Below are 15728 nucleotides of genomic sequence, written 5' to 3' on the forward strand. Positions count from 1 at the left end.
AAATCGAGGTTAGTAATGATGGGTTTCTCTATAATGACTCGCCGCTGAGTTGGGCGATCTGGCGTGTGTGAAATGGTATGGAAACCTGGTCCCCCGACAGGCAGTAGCACTTCGGAGTTGCTCCTTTTATACACTTTGGTGGGGGCACCCAGGAGCAACAGGCAGGGTGAAGGCAGCTGAAGAGCTCTCAAGCCTCAGGACCTTTAGAGACTCAAAAGGCCTCTCCTATAGTTGACCCCAGATATGACCCTGGTGGAATGAGACATTCAGATCAGAAGCTTCCAGAAGGTCTTAACCAAAGCAAATGCTGGGCCAGTACCAACAAGATGCCATTGAACAGAGGTGGATATGGGTCCTGACTCGGAGTCGGGCAGGTGAGGCGTGGAAGGACAGGCTGGGGAAGACCAGCGCTGATGATCTGAGAGCCACCGGCTGCCTCTGAGACAACTCGGCGTAGTAATATGTCCTCCCTCTTAAGATTCTTGGTTAATCAGGTCATGAGAGACCAACCTAACCCTCTCTATCCGTGGCTGGTCAGAGCAATCTCGGAGCATTACTGTTTTTTATTCTGAGCACCTCATTTTTATGTATTTATTTTGTATTAGTAGTATTTTATTAAATCTTCATTGTTCAAAGAATTACATATGTCCCCTTTTCCCCCATTGACTTCTCCCAGCCCACCCCTGCCCCCTACCCCAGGCCTTCAACCCCCTATTGTCTGTGTCCATGGGTTATGCACATATGCATACAAATTCATTGGTTGATCTCTTCCCACCGGCCCACCCTCCCCTGCCTTCCCTCTGAGGTTTGACAGTCTGTTCAATGCTTCTATGTCTCTGGATCTATTTTTATTCATCTGTTTATGTTGTTCATTATATTCCACATATGCGTGCAATCATATGGTGTTTATCTTTCTCTGACTGGCTTATTTCGCTCAGCATAATGCTCTCCGGGTCCATATATACTGCTGCAAATGGTAAGAATTCTTTCCTTTGTTATAGCTGTGTAGTATTCCATCGTGTAGATGTACCACGGTTTTAAAACTGTAGTGAGCCAGCCTCAAAAACTGCCATTTCCCACTAGATCTCCAGCGCTATCTGAGCTTACACCCCCAAGGTAGGATTGCTAATACATAGGAGGTCGCGGGGAAGCTGGAGTTCTCAACCGCCTCCTGTCCTCCAGAGTCCTGAGGCTGTCTCTCCCTGAGGAGGCATTCGCAGGTTTTTTTTTTCTTTTTAATATATTTTATTGGTTTCAGAGAGGAAGGGATTGGGGAGAGTGATAGAAACATCAATGATGAGAGAGAATCATTGATTGGCTGCCTCCTGCACACCCCCTACTGGGGATCAAGCTCACAACCCAGGCATGTGCCCTTGGCCAGAATGGAACCCGGGACCCTTCAGCCCACAGGCTGACGCTCTATCCACTGAGCCAAACCAGCCAGGGCTCACAGATGTCTTTTTGATTAAAGGAGAGAAAAGCACGTCTGGGTGTGGGTGTGGGTGTGAGAGGAAGGGAAAAGGAAGGGCAGGGGGAAGTGAGTTGTGCAGGTCTGGCAGGAACGCCGTGTGTTATTTCTTGAACTTCTGTGTGTTTTTGACTCCTTCGCCGAGGCATTCCCGGGAATAGAAACTTGCTTCTCCGTTCATGTCAAGCATCTGTGTGTGTGGCTGGGAGCTATGCAGGGAATGGTGAAGCTGGCTTTATTTCTTTCCCAGATGACTCTCCGGAGAAATAAATACCTGAGAATTAAAGTTCCGTAGGCCAGAAAGAGTCTTTTTTGCGAGCTAAATAGGATTTTAGCAATCCCTCATTGACGAGGGCAATTGGGATGATCTATTTATATTGAGAAACTGATAAGTTCACTCGGGGGAAAGCTAAGTTGGCTACAGTGCTGGCCAGCACTTCACATGCTGAGGCTGACTGGGAGGCTTGGGCGTATTTCTGCTGTTTCGTTTTAAACATTTCCTTGCGGTCACACGTGTGGCCTGAGAGGGACCCCTCCATAGCATTCAGGGCAGCCAAGGCCAAGGAGGAGAATTCCTTATTTACAGTCCTCGGGGCATTCTCCTTATAAACACTGACCTTTTAAAAAAGCACGCCACTGTAAGAAGCATTTTTTCCTTTATTGATTAAGGTATTACATATGTGTCCTTACCTCCCCCCACACTTGCCCCCAGCCCCGCCCTCCCCCCCCCCCCCCGCCCCCTTTAAGAATCATTTTATGAGAAGTATATTGGTTGGGGCTAGAACTGGATTCCAGTTCTGGCCCTTTCAGTGACTGGCTCCATGACATTTAAGGTCTCTTCGCCTCAGTGTTTTCAAGTGCAAATGAGGGAGGAATAATGCCACCTTCCACTGAGGGTTGCTATGAGGATTAAATGAGATAATACATGTTGAACACTCAGCACAGCGCTGAGAAGATAGCCTTCCCTTCCCCGAAGGGCTGGGCTTGGCCATGGTGGTGACGTTTCCTGTTAACACCAAATCATACTGATGGCTGAGGGAGAAGTGAGAGAGGTGGAGGGTCACACGATGAGCCCTAGTCTGGGACAGTGAGAGATTCGGAGTTACCATGTCTGTGTACTTCTGGTAGTTTTATGGTTTCAAGTCTTAAATTCAAAGTCTTGAATGCACTTCAATTGGTTTTTGTTTGCAGTGTAAGATAGTGGTCCAGTTTCATTCTTTTGCATGTGGCTGTCAAAGGGTTGTTTTTGTTTTGTTGTTGTTGTTTAACACTATTTACTAAAGAGACTGTCCTTTCCCCATTGTATTTTCTTGGCTCTTTTGTTGTAAGTTAATTGAGCATATATGCATGGGCTTGTTTCAGGGCTCTCTGTTCTGTTCCATTGATCTGTGTGTCGGATTTTTTTTTTTAATGACAGTACTCTGATGTTTTGATTACTATAGTTTAAAATCATGGAGTGTGATGCCTCCAGCTTTGTTCTTCTTTCTCAAGATTGCTTTGGCTATTCGGAGTCTTTTGTGGTTCCATACAAATTTGAGGGTTATTTGTGCTATTTATGTGAAAATGTCATTGGCATTTTAAGAGGGATTGCATTGAATCTGTAATTTTGGGGGTAAAGACATCTTAACAATATTATTTCTTCTGATCCATGAGCAAAATATCAAGTATGAATTTCTTTAATGGGTCGGGGTTTCTCACATCTTTGCATTTCAAAGCCCAGGGGAAAGAGTGGTCAATATTTTCTCATAGACAGTTTCTGATATCCAAGCTAGACCAACAATGATATGAATTCATCCCGTGAATTTGAATAAGGCATTTCTTATTTGGGGACCACACTTGAAAGAAGTTTCCCTTCTGGGTGCTTTGCTTCTACATGGTATTGCGTGCGCGCACACGCGCGCGCACACACACACACACACAACACACATGCTATTGTCATGAAAGCAGGGACCTTTTTTTGGTTTCCTGCTGTGTCCCAGTGCCTGACACACAGAGCTGATAATTACAGCTCAGTAATTATCAGTGGAATGAATAAATAAATGTCAAGTTCCAAACTGCTGAGTCTACTTCTCATTAAGTCAAAATCTAGAAGACAAAAGCTGGAAGAAACAAAACTCAGAGGCACTAGGGGTTTACCATCACTCTCCATGGGTCCCTTTCCCATTACAAGTGGATTTTCCCTGAGTCTCCAGCCAGTCACTCTCCTGAGCCTGGTACCCTAATAGCCAACTGCTTATCACACACTGGACACCACCATTTGGATGCCACATAGCACCTGAGATTTCATTCATCCTTCTCCTCCTACATTCCCTGACCATTGTCCAAGCCAGAAAACATCTTCTCCCTCTTGACCCTCCCCACTTCCGGGCACCCCTGTCCCTTCCCCCACTGTCCCTCCCTGGCTCAGACATCCCTCTCTTACTTGGGACTTCCAGCAACCACCTCAGTGATCTCTCCACCCCTCCAACTATTGCTTCACCATGAGCAGAGTGACCCTTCTCAAAGGCAGCTCTGATCATGTCACTGCCACTGCTTCCCCAGATGAGTCTAAAACCCCAGTCTCCTTGGCAAGGTTCACAAGATCAGGTGAGCTGTGGTTCAGCATCAACTCTGAATTGGGAGCCCTGGCCCTGTTCTTTGGGGAGGCTCAAAACTGCCCTGTTGCTTGCACGCATACCATCAGTCTCGCTCTGTCTTCTGCCTGCAGAGCCCTCCCATCTTTCAGCTTTGGTTAGCCAGTTCCTAAGCCAGCGCATCTTCCACGCTCTCACAGCCCCGTGTTGACCTTCCAGTGAGCCTCTCCAAGTGAACAAGGTCAGATTCCCCGGGAAACTCATACAGCCTTTTGTGTTTGTAAACATGGGAGGTCTCACTGACCTCTTACAGGTTTGATTACAGAAAAACAAGTTTTCAAGGGCCTGGACTCAAGTGTATTTCCCAGGTTGACTTTTGAAGGGCTTTCTCTGGCCTCCTCTTAACCCTCCCAGCCCCCAGCATGGCTTCCATTCTTATCACTCTGCTATTAATGTTCTTGTGAAACTCACCATGTTCTCCATGGCCAAAACTGATGAACTTTTACCCCTCTTCATTCTTTCTGACTCTCGGCTACATGGGACTCTTGGCCAGGTTGCTGCTGCTTCAAATTCCATTTTTACTAGTTTCTGTGATTTTTTATTATCCCAGCATTCCTGCTCACCACTCATCTGCTTCCATCATTGTATTCTCTTCTCTTCTCTACCAACCACTGGCAACTCCAAAGGATCGGTTTCTGATCCTCTTTTTTTCTTCCCTCTTTCTCACCTTAGATGGTTCACTGCCTATCATGACTTCAACAGTCATCTCCAAGGTTTTGACTTTTAAATAATCTAACTCAGATCTGTTCTCACCAAATCCATGGTGCCATCGCCCTAACAATCTCTGAAATCGCTGCCTGGATTTCTGACTCCCTTCCCCTTAAGGCAAGCTCATTTTTCTGCCCCAAACTGGTTTTCCTATTTCCCACCAGCTTCCCCAATTTTCTTCTCTGTTGTGATCCCGTCAGCCCCAGTACCAGTGTTAAAATCATATCGCTACCTCCGATTCTTCCTTTTCATTCCCCATATTCATTATCAAGTCCAATAGATTTTTCACTGTGGTGCCGCCCTAACATCCCTTCTTCTTTCTCGCCTCATTATACCAATCTAATCTTTTCTCCCCACAACCCCTTGTCTTTTTTCTAGTCACACCGTCCACCGTACTGTCCTATAAACTTGATGTAATAATTCCTGAAAGCATTTCCTCATATCCCCCCCATCCAGAATGTTCTTTCCACCTCTTTCTGCCTCCCCAATGGGTGGTCATTTAAAGGTCATTGCAAAGCTAACTTCCCTCGTATACCTATATTGCTTCCAATCCTTAGGCCTTTGCACACAATGTTCTCTTGATCCAAGATGTTTCCCGGATCTCCAAGCCCCATTCATTTCAGAGGTATTTGTTGAACATCCTTTATGGAAAAGATACTGTATTATGCTCTGAGGGCACATAAGTGAATGAAACCTAGCACAGTCCTAAAGGGCATTCAGCTCAAGATTCCTCTCTCCTGTCATTTTTTTTATGACTCCAACAGACTGGACTCTCAGCTCCCTTGTCTGTGGGTCTAACTGCTATCTCATAACATAGTTCTTAGATTCTTTTATTTCTATAGCTTAAATTAGTGAATGAATATCTCCTTTCTGGTATCTTGTTCACTGCATGATCGGTATTTGTGTAGGTGACTGGAATGTGAGTCTTTTGAATACCATTCTTGTTTCTTTAATATTCATCAGAGTGTCAATGTCTTTAGTAGCTATAGGACTCAATAAATGTTTGGTGAATAAACAAATTGGTGAAGAACTTCCACTGTCTTAGTACATATTACACTGTATTGCAATTATGTATTTATCTAAAAGTGTGTAAGAATCTGTGTATGCTAGGGGAAGAAAAGTAATGTCCCCATTTTTCAGATAAGGACACTGAAATTCAGGGACATTAAGAGCCTCTCCTGAGTTTCCATGGCAGTAAATGATGGACTAAAATGCAGACCTTTGGGATTTTACCCTAGTGCCCTTCCTACATGTCCACTGTACCTTTCATGTTATTTACGATCTATGGGGTACAAGTCCATAATCTGTTTGTAACAGATGTGACCAGGATCTTGAACCTTGAGTTGAAGGAATGACCCATTGTTTTCTTTCTTGCCTTAATCACTGAAAAAAAGGCAACCATTGATTCAAATAAGCCATGAGGTAAAGGAGTATGTAGGCATAGCCCAGTGTTGTATAAACCTATTCTTTACACAGATTGTTATATAGCTACTGCTATATAACAAATCATCCCAAAGTTCAGTGTTTTGAAACAATATGCATTTTTTATTGTTCAGAAAACCATGGATCAGCTGGGTTTACTGGGCTATCTCATGTGGCTCTGGTTAGCTGCAGATTGGGTTGTCAACTCTGCTGATCTTGCCTGACTACTCTCCCAGGTTCAGGGAGAGGGTAACTCTAGGTTGATTGAGGATGGTCTTGGCTTGGCTAACTGGGCTGTCCTCCACATCGTCTCTCATTCTGCAGTAGGCTAGCTCAGGGTTGTTCACACCAGTGTTAAGGTTCCAAGGGGGATGAACAGAAAAGCACAATATCTCTTGAGTTCTAGGCTTGGAAATGGTACAACATTACTACCACTGCATTCTAGCTGTAAAAGTGGGCCATAGGCCATCCAGGTAGAAGGAGTGTGAAAGCGTGTCCATCTATTGATGGGAAGAGTCACAATGCAGAAAGCTGCATCTAGGAAGACCAAGAGGATTAGGGCCATCTTTGTGGTTGACCAAGAGGATTAGGGCCACCATGCAAGTACAGTCCCCACTTACTGGCACTCCCCTCCTGTCCCTCCGGTTTGGCACAGTTGGCCAAGGGGTGTCCTCCCCATGGGGAATCACATAGGTTGCTTCTCAGAAATTTCTCCAAGCTAAGAGCAGGACATCATTTCTATTTAAAAAAAATAATGTTAAGAGGAAAAATAGAAGAATGTCAAGGAGAACTGCAGTTCATTTTCTGAAAATTAATTGGGGTTAGAGGACAGGAGGCATGGAACAAGTTGGCCATTAGAACTCATCATGATAGAGATTGTTATTAAGTAGTTGAAAGCCTGTAACTTGCTGTGAAGAATGGATATTGCACAGAGTAGGATACAGGTTTATCTGGAGCAGTCTGCTGCTGGGAAGTTTGTTTTTGTCATTTCCCACCCACCACACACATACCGACTCCAATCAGATTCTGTTTCTGAAAGGCTACCCATGCCTACTTCATGAAAGAAATATAGAGGGATGTGCCTGCATTCTCTGCTCAATTCTTTTACCCTAGCCCAGTGATTTCCAACCTTTTTTTTATCTCATGGCACACATAAACTAATTTACTAAAGTTCTGCGGCACACCAAAAAATATATTTTTTGCTTATCTGACAAAAAAAAAATAGGTATAATTTTGATTCATTCACACCAGATGGGCTAGTGTTGTGTTTGCTGTTGTCATTGTTTTATCCGACAATTTAAGAGAAAGAGGTCAGTGCCCCTGACTGAATAGTCAGGTATTGCATGCTTTAAAAATTCTGTGGCACACCGGTTGAAAATCGCTCTACTAGATATGTGTGTTCTCATTTTAAGACTATCAATTGCTGAATATGACACTGCCTGGACTTTTACAGCAAAGTTAAATTGACCCATAATGCAGTCTTTCAGATCCTTGAGGGCAGGCTGAGCTTCGGCAGGGAGAACTTCAGCTTGATATAACACAGAATTTCCTGCCCTTGAACATGGCTTATGGAAGGGGTTACTGAACTCTCTTCTTCTAAACTAGGAGTTTTTATAAACAAGCCACATTGATCATGCAGAAGATGTGCGGGTCCGCTCCTGAGTAAAGCCGAGGGCCAGCCTCGGTGTCTTTCACTTCCATTGTTGGCATTCTGTTTTATGCCGTCAAGAAAGACCTTCATCACGGCCCTCATCATGTTGGATAGCTGTGCCACAAACACAAAGCCAAGGACATATAAACCCCCTGAGGACAGGATTTAGGAAAAGCCAGCGTTGATGGCCTACTACTTCCAGAGGGTCTGTGTCAAGTAATCCTGCCGATTATGAACAAGGCATCTCAGAGACACGGTGCCATTTCTCAGCTACTCGTTGCCAGCCTCCTGCTTGGATACATCACACAGGAGTGTTTTATTTTCCCTCATCTCTGGAGTTGAACTTAGGGTATTTCCGATAGTTTATAAAAGACTCTTATCCAAAGAAAAGGATTTGTCCCTTTTAGCAGAGCCTCTTAACTCCAAATCTCTTCTCTTGCAAGGACAGCCACCACACTGGGCCTGCCCCCAGACAAACACAGCCACAGCAGGGCTGCCTATACCAGCCCAGACAGAGGAGGAAAAAAATATTAGAATTATAGGACCAGGTGGACACTGTCCACTTGAGAGCAGGTAAAATCTTGACTTCTAAAAGCAACCAGTAAGAGGAAAGTGTGCTTAAAATTGTTTTTAAGGTTCTGGCTGGTTAGATCAGTGGGTTTGAGCACTGTCCCAATATGCCAAGGTTGTGATTCAATTTCCTATCAGGGCACATACAAGAGGCAGCCAAGGAATGCATACATAAGTGGAACAATGTCCCTTTCTCTCTTTTCTCTTCTCTCTCTCTCTCTCTCTCTCTCTCTCTCTCTCTCTCTCTCTCTTTCTCTCTTCCTCTCCTTCTCTCTCTCAAATCAATAAATTTTTTAAATTAGGAAAATAGTTTTGAAAGTCTTATTAGCATAATATACTACTTCCACTAAAAAGAATTATGTGGCACTTGCACATTCTGATATTTCAGGCATTTTCTACAAGTGCTTTGAACAACTTTAAAAGCTGAGCCGGGTTGGTAGATCCTTGTTAAAGTCTCAGAATGCCACATCCAGACTATTTCCCCCAAGACCTGCATCTTTAACATGCTGTAAAAATTCTAGCTATGCACCCCGCGTGGCCAGTGGCACTGAGAATGCTAGGCCTCCCTCACACTCAGCACCGGTGTGGGCCATCACGCCGCCTCCTGAAGTCCTTGCCCGTGTGTGGCCATGCTGCAGGTCGGGAGCAGTCCTCCGAGGATGCTGTTCTAACCTCCCTTTCACAAACCCTGAAGTCAAGTCCAATCACAGGACTGTATTCATGTAACAGACACTCAGGGAACCCTGCCCTCAGCCTGTTCCCAAACGCGTGTGTCTCGTTAGTGGCAGAGAAAATGTAGCTGCAACCTCGTTTACCAACCTCCTTTCTCTGTGTATTTGTTCAAATTTCCACTAGTATTTTCATGGCAAGTTCTCTATTAGGAGAGACAGTCTCCACCTTCAAGGAGACGCTGATCTTGGAGTATTAACTCACCCGACTTGGCCCAACTTTACCGTGGGAACGGCTATGTTAAGTGCTTGAGGACCAACCCCCAAATCCTAAAATGATGGGAAAGTATGTCTCTGTCCATCATAGGTCCACCTGGCTTCAGATCCCTGGGTAGTTCATTTAGAAAATGATTTTTAAACTCGGATTAAGATATTTTTGTGTTTTTCTTTTAAGCGTATCTGTATATTCGTGACAGGCCCTCTCCCACGCATGGCAGCCAGATAGCTCTAATCCCCAACTGTGGCCCGTGATTCCTGCAGTTAGCAAGGAGGCAAAGAGACAAGACAAACAGATCCCAGAGTTTGATATTCAAGCAAGACTAAACAGACCATTATGCTTCTTTGCTAGACTGAATATAGAAAACTTTATGGACAACAGCACTGTCGATTGTATTTTGCTCTTTTTTTTTTTTTTTTTTTTTTTTTGCTGTGAAGAAATTTTAGTAAAGCGTTTTTGTTTTTTTTTACCTCTTCCTGAATCCAAGTGAGATCCACATCTTTTGCATGTTTCCTGCCTTGCGTTTTTAGTGTGTGCACGGAAATCAATATTCCAGGTACACGCACAAGTGCGCACATTAAAATGACCATGACTTCATTTATTTCCATGATGAGACATTGAAGTAAAAGTGCTGGGGTGTCTGTTTTCATGTTCCTAGGTCGAGATCTGTACATCAGAGGTATTTGTATAAGTGACACTTTTATTGCGTTCATTTCATTTGCAATATGATAGTGGATCATAAATACGTTCCTTTTATGCCACCGAGTCTGATTTGTAGCTCTTAGCCCTCACGAGGAGAATACTTGATATTTTATGGAGCACCTTTCGTCCAAGAAGCGCTTTGCCGACATCGGCCGGCTTCTTCCAAGTGTGTAAATCACAGGCGAGACCCTTTGGATGCCCCACCTGCTTTATCAGCCTCCCGGCTCCTGCTGTAGGGAGAGAGTGGGCAGTGAGTCCCTGCAGGTCCAGAGGGATGACGAGACCTCTCATGTCTGAGAAAAGGAGGCTCAGGGGAGCTCTGTGTTGCCCCTCAGAGGCCCCGACGGCTGACAGAATCCCACATTAGTCACCTGCTCATCTTGTCCTTCACGAAACTCATTTTGAGCCCATTGGGGGTCTGACGCTGTTTTAAACCCTGGGGACACAGATGCTAGTAACACACAGCCCTGGCCTTCCAGGTGCCCACAGATGAGGAGTGTGGACCAGCAATAGCCCCGCCCACATTATGATGGTGACAGTGCGTGCCCCTCCTCTGCCTCCCAAGCCCTCCCTGGGACACACTGCACCTGAAAGCAGTTTGTCAAACTCTCAGGTTTGTCACAGGGATATTGATGCCCATGCCAGCCAGTTGCAGTCGGAGTGAGAGAAGAGCAGCCATCCAACATCGCAGGCGGCCTTTGGGTGAGCATCAGTTTCACAGCGCAGGCCCCCCACCCACCATTCCATCCTTCCTGTCAGTTCGCCCTCCCCTTGCCCCAGCATCAGCTCCCTGAACCCGGACCATCTCTCTGCCCCCTACACACACACACACACACACACACACACACACACACACACACACATACCTGTAATACACACGCAGAGCTCCTGCAGCATCCTTCATAGCGCTTGCCATGCTGTGGAATCATGTATGTGTGTGACAGACCAGGCAGAGCACAGTGGTTAAGAGTGAAGGCCATGGAGCCAGGTTTTCTGAGTTCAAATCCCAGCTCTATCACTTACAGGATGCATGGCCTTGGGCAGGGTACTTACCCTTCTGTGCCTCAGTTTTCTCATCTGCTAAATGGGTGTAATAATGATACTTCCCTGTCAGGTTTGTGAGGATTGAATAACCTAATATGAACACAGGGTTCAACAAGTGCACCATAGCTGCTATGACAGTTGTAGCGAACATTTTCAGTATTATAATAATACTCCAGTATGAGTCACAGTCCATATAACAGTAGTGATGCCAATATTATGCTGAGTATTATTACCATCATTATTACTATCTGATTAATGTCTGTCTCCCACCATAAGTGAGCCCACAACAGGTGGCACTAGGAGAGGCTCAAAACATATTTGTTGAATGAATGGATGGATGGACAAGACAGTGAAGGAAAGAATGAGTCATCCTGCTCATTTGGTGTTACCAGATGGCTTCTTCAAAAGCATCCTTGCCACGCACAGCACGGGCCCCACGACAATGCCCACAAGTCCTCTGTGTTCGGCTCCACCCATGTCCACGTGGAAGGGCCTCACCTCCCTCTTCCTATATGACTGGCCTATGTGACTGGCCTCCGCTCGCCTTTATGGCAGCCTCACTCTTTCCCACCGCGTAGGTGTCTGGGAGGGTGCTGCCGTCCAAGGAAAGAGGGGCTTGGACTCCTCTGTGGCGGAAAGCAGTGGAGCTGGTGCGTGTACCAGATCCAGATCCCTGCCCCCCACATCACCTGGGTCACCCCTGCCTTGCATTGGCGCCCTACGCAGGAGGTGAGCTCCTGCCTCATCCCAGCACCTGCTGACCAGGAGTCCCCAGAAGCTGGACAGAGCACCGTGCTCAGGCCCGCATCCTGCGTGGTGTTCCAGGCAGTGCATCATTGCCCGGATTCTGCGGTTCTTGGCAGCCATCCCCACGCCTGGCCCAGATACCATGCCTGCATTCCACAGCCGTCTGAAGCCATTGAACAAAGCAGCTGCTGAGGCCACGTGCCCAGAACATTTGTCCATTAACTTAGGAACCTTTGCATAATGGGGGAGTAATCACCAGAGGTGTCACTGCATTTTGCAGTTGTGGGGCAGTTTCCAAGAGTCTGGGAGTCCTTTAGCCACAGGGACGGGGGGACGTGGTGAGGCATTTTGCTTCAGGAGAGCAGGCGCAGTCCAGAAGGGAGCAGGGGGCTACTACACACAGGTCCCCTGGCCACTGGTCAGCGGCTAAGAGTTCTCCCCATTTGGGCCCCCAATCACAGAAGTGGGAGCTTTGGCTTTGCAGCTGTTATTTTGCAAACGGTGGGCATTGTTACTGCACAGCCCAACCCAGTGCCCCCACTGGGCGACCTGCTGCAGCTCACTGAGCTCCCCTTCCCCCTGGCCTCACCCTCACCTTCTGGCTTGGTGTAGAAGCTTAGTGGTGGCCACTCAGAGTGTCACCCTCCCTCCCAGGTAACCCATCCCCACCCCCTCTCCCCCCCAGAGCTGGGTTTGCTTATCTGAGTTGTCCAGGGGGCCGTGGGAAACAGAAGGCTTAGGAATGCAGACACAGGCCCCAGTCCTGCCTGGGGGTTGGGTGATGGGTAATTTGGGGTGTGGTTCCTCTCTCTGCTTCTCTCTACATTCCACTGAAATCCTGACTTGATTACTTGCAAACAGGATGATCTTGGGCCTCCAGTTCCTAGAGTGTAGAAATGGGACTGCAGTGTGCTCCTCACCTGGCTCACTGTGGAATTCAGTGAGCGGGAATTCTTCATTGCTTAAGGCAATGGCCGGCCTTGCTAAGTAGTCAGTAAGTGGCATTACTGTGATGCTGTGTTAGATGGTTGCTGTGTTTGCTTCCGATTCAGAGCAGTTCCTGGTGTCCAGTGACTTGGGACCTCTCTCAGGGCTCTGGTTTGTTCTCGTTTGAAGGTATAATTCACATAGTGTAACATGCATTCCATGACCTGTAGTTATATCCACAAGGTTGTACAACTGTTAGGACTCTCCAACTCTAGAACATTTCATCTCCCCAAAAAGAAACCCCATACCCTTTAGCAGTCATTCCTCATCCACCCTCCACCCCAGCCTTGGGCGACCCCCGGTCTGCTTTCTGTCTATGAATCTTCTTATTCTGAGTATCTCCTATCAATAGAATCAACCAGCGTGTGGCCTTTGTGCCTGGCTTCCTTCATTGAGCATGTTTTCAAGGTTCCGCCGTGTTGTAGCATGTGTCAGTATTTCGTTCCTTTTTATGGCTGAATAATATTCCATTGTGTGAATATACCACCTTCTTTTTATCCATTCATCAGCCAAGGGACTTGTGGGCTGTTATGAATAATGCTGCCATGAACGTTTGTGTACCAGTTTTGCATGGACATATATTTTCTGTTTTCTTGGGTATGTATGTAAACGTGGAGTTGCTAGGTCACATGGTAACTCCAGGCTTCACTTTTTGAGGTGCTGCTAAACTCTCTTCCTCACAGCTGTTCTGATGTGACGCTGGTGTCAGCTAAAGAAAAGGGGTCATAAAAACTAACTCTGAAATCTCCCAGAAGGTCCCTAGAAAATCTCAAAGGATTTGCCTCTCACTTTGTTAAAGAAATGTTAAAGTAGTTAGATTTATTTGATTTGTTAAATTACATGTGGAGCATCTATCTACTTATATAAAAAACCTGGGTGTAACATCACGACCGGAAGGAAAAAAAAAAAGAAAAGGGGTCATTGGCAGGACCCGGGAAGGGAGAGGGTCCGATAACCTGCACCCACCGCCCTGTGCTCACACACAAGCCTTCAGGCCCCCGCTCACCAACCCAGACTCCATCCCTGGAGAGAGACGCAGGCGCATCGCCGCTGCCACATGCCTCCCCCTTCCTCCTCGCTGTCTCCCTTTTGCTAACTGTGTGTGTTCTTTGTATTCTCCCTGCTGTCAACCACGCTACCCTCACCCTGTGTTCCCAACCTGCTGGGAACAGTCCGGGCACGTGGGAAAGACTGCACCTGAGGCTGGGTGCCTCACACTGCCTTTCGCCTCTTTCTAGACCAGAAATGTTCTGAGCCAAAGAGCAGTGTCCTCTCAGAGTCCCAGGGGAAGACAGGCAACTTCGGAGGCGTTTTCTTCTCAGGCATCCACTCCTTTAGGAATAAGTGTCCACGTGAAGAAAGACCTGATCAGCTGCATCCGCTTGGGCGTATTATCCTCTCTGAGGCTCAGTCTCTTTCTCTGTAAAATGGGTTTGAAGTCACCTACCTGACAAGGGGGTTAAGTGAGATATTGTAGACAGTTGTTATATTCAAGATAGTCAAGAAATGTGGGGTTTTTTCCTAGCCCCCCTGCCTTCTGGTCAGGTGTGAGCAGCTTATACACACACTGCTATTTTTCAGTCCCTTTTTTTCCTCCCCTTTTTTCCTCGCTCCCTCCCTCTCTCCCTCCCTCCCCATTCCCATCTCTTCCCTTTCCCGTTTCTCCTCTCCCATGCCTTCCTTTATGCTGCCTTCAGCTCCAGCTCCAAGCAGGGCCTCAGATCCTCCTGGTGTAGACCCAGGGAACTGCTCCCAGGAGGCAGCGCAGGGCAAATCCTCGTAGGCGATGGCTTGTGCCCTGGGTCGGTCTGCAGCACAGATTCCCGGGTCATGGTGGTGGCACACACAGCCAGGGGGTGTCCAGCCTGGCCACCCTGGGTCCCCAGGGAGTGCGGACTCCCAGAGGGGGCACATGGGCTAGTTCTACCTGTTGGTCTCCCTGGGTTTCAGTTTCCTTCTCCGGGAGATCCAGGCCGGAGGCCAGAGCTTTGAGTTACACTCGGATTTGAAGTCACCCGAGAGGCCTGTGCTGGGAGAGGAGGCCCCGGCTTCCACTGCCCCGGGGTCCTGGGTGCCGGGTCTGCCCGGTGCTGAGCTCAGTGGGGCCTGCGGGGCCCAAGACACACCTGCTGAGGGGCCAGGGGCCAGGCAAGGTGTGCAGCGGCTGTGGGTGAATAAGTGAATGAGTGAGTGAATGAAGGAATGAATGAATGAATGGTTTTCCAGGCTGAGAGTTCAAAATGCATAGATTATTGTTGTTTAAATAACTTTATAAATAATGAGACATACGGTTGACACAGAAAATTTAGGAAGCAGAAAAGCATGAAGGGACAAGAACCATAATCCCATTACCTGTAAGAGGAATTCTCCACAAGTGCCAGTCAGTGAACTCAGAAAACCGAAAAGCAGTGTCAAACCAAAAAGCTTAGTTTGGAATCACTGTGTCTGATGCCCGCCCCCCGCCCCCCAGGTGTTGTTTGGGGACAAGTCTCCCAGGCAGGTTCCTCTGCGATGCCTCTGGGCCCTCACCCTGGACTTGGGGAACGTGCTTGGGAACGTGCTCTCTGTGAGGCCCAGTCCACGTAGCCAGTTCTCTCCACACCAATGGACTCTCGGGCTCTGGGCGAGCCACGCTCTCCTTCAGGACCACATGTGCACACTCAGACAAGCCCCGCGCTCTGCCGGCCTCCCAGCCCCGAGCCTCTTTCCTTGGGAGATGTGTTTGCAGCACCTTTTCCCACTGTTCTGAGTGTCCAAGGAATCCAAGGAGTGGGGAGACGGACCCTCCCAGCTCAGGCAGTGCGGGCCCAGCCGCTAGTGACCCCTGATGTGCCTTGTCTCTCGTTTCCAG

At 47.3% G+C, this 15728-nt stretch overlaps 1 protein-coding gene across 3 annotated transcripts in view; it reads left to right on the forward strand.

Annotated features, from left to right (window-relative positions):
- The window catches only part of RARB (retinoic acid receptor beta), a 646552-nt gene that overhangs the window by 608500 nt on the left and 22324 nt on the right, over window positions 1-15728 (forward strand). The gene's annotated exons all lie outside the window — the stretch shown is intronic.

This window comes from Myotis daubentonii, chromosome 14, assembly GCF_963259705.1.
Source record: "Myotis daubentonii chromosome 14, mMyoDau2.1, whole genome shotgun sequence".
Classification (NCBI taxonomy): domain Eukaryota; kingdom Metazoa; phylum Chordata; class Mammalia; order Chiroptera; family Vespertilionidae; genus Myotis; species Myotis daubentonii.